Source organism: Vanacampus margaritifer, chromosome 2 (genome assembly GCF_051991255.1).
Source record: "Vanacampus margaritifer isolate UIUO_Vmar chromosome 2, RoL_Vmar_1.0, whole genome shotgun sequence".
In the NCBI taxonomy this organism is placed as follows: domain Eukaryota; kingdom Metazoa; phylum Chordata; class Actinopteri; order Syngnathiformes; family Syngnathidae; genus Vanacampus; species Vanacampus margaritifer.
Window position 1 is genome coordinate 13,959,136 of NC_135433.1, and position 889 is coordinate 13,960,024.

Here is an 889-nt window from a genome sequence, read left to right on the forward strand (position 1 = left end):
TTTTGCTTTAATTTATAGATGTTCAAGGAATCGTAATGATCTACTCCAGTCTGACTCGCTAATGCTAATTTGTGCGCTACTCGCGGCACTTTTATCATTCAAAAGAACGGCTCCATGCTGCAAAAAAGCAACTTTTATTGGAATAACTTGATCGTGACTTTTTCCTTCTACTCTCTAATGTGGCTACAACTTAACAGTGTATCAGGCCGCGTGGAACCACACTGCCCCTAAGTGGCCACATTGGGTACAACATGAACAGCGTTCCCAATAAAGGCACACATAAACAAATCTAAGACAGTATGAAATAATTTAAATAAAATCTATTTTGGGACATTTAAAATTGATTCTGAATCGTACTAAATGAAAATCGCGATTCTTATGAGAATCAATTTTTTTGGCACACCCCTACCAACTACCCGCCGTTTCATAAGCAGAATCTGCATGTCTTATTTGCAGTGTTATGAACCAATTCAGGGCGGCACAGTGGCTGACTGGTTTGCACGTCCGCCTCCCAAGTGCAGACGTGAGATCGAGTCCGGGCTTCGGCCTTCCTGGATGGAGTTTGCATGTTCTCCCCGTGCTTGCGTGGGTTTTCTCCGGGTACTCCGGTTTCCTCCCACATTCCAAAGACATGCATGGCAGGTTAATTGAACACTCCAAATTGTCCGTAGGTGTGATTGTGAGTGTGGATGGTTGTTTATCTCCGTGTGCCCTGCGATTGGCTGGCAACCAGTTCAGAGTGTACCCAGCCTACTGCCCGTAGCCAGCTGGGATAGGCTCCAGCACCCCCGCGACCCTTGTGAGGAGTAAGCGGTTGAGAAAATGGATGGATGGATGAATCAATTCAATTCAATCAGTATTGGTCATTAAAAAAATCAGGTAGAAGGTA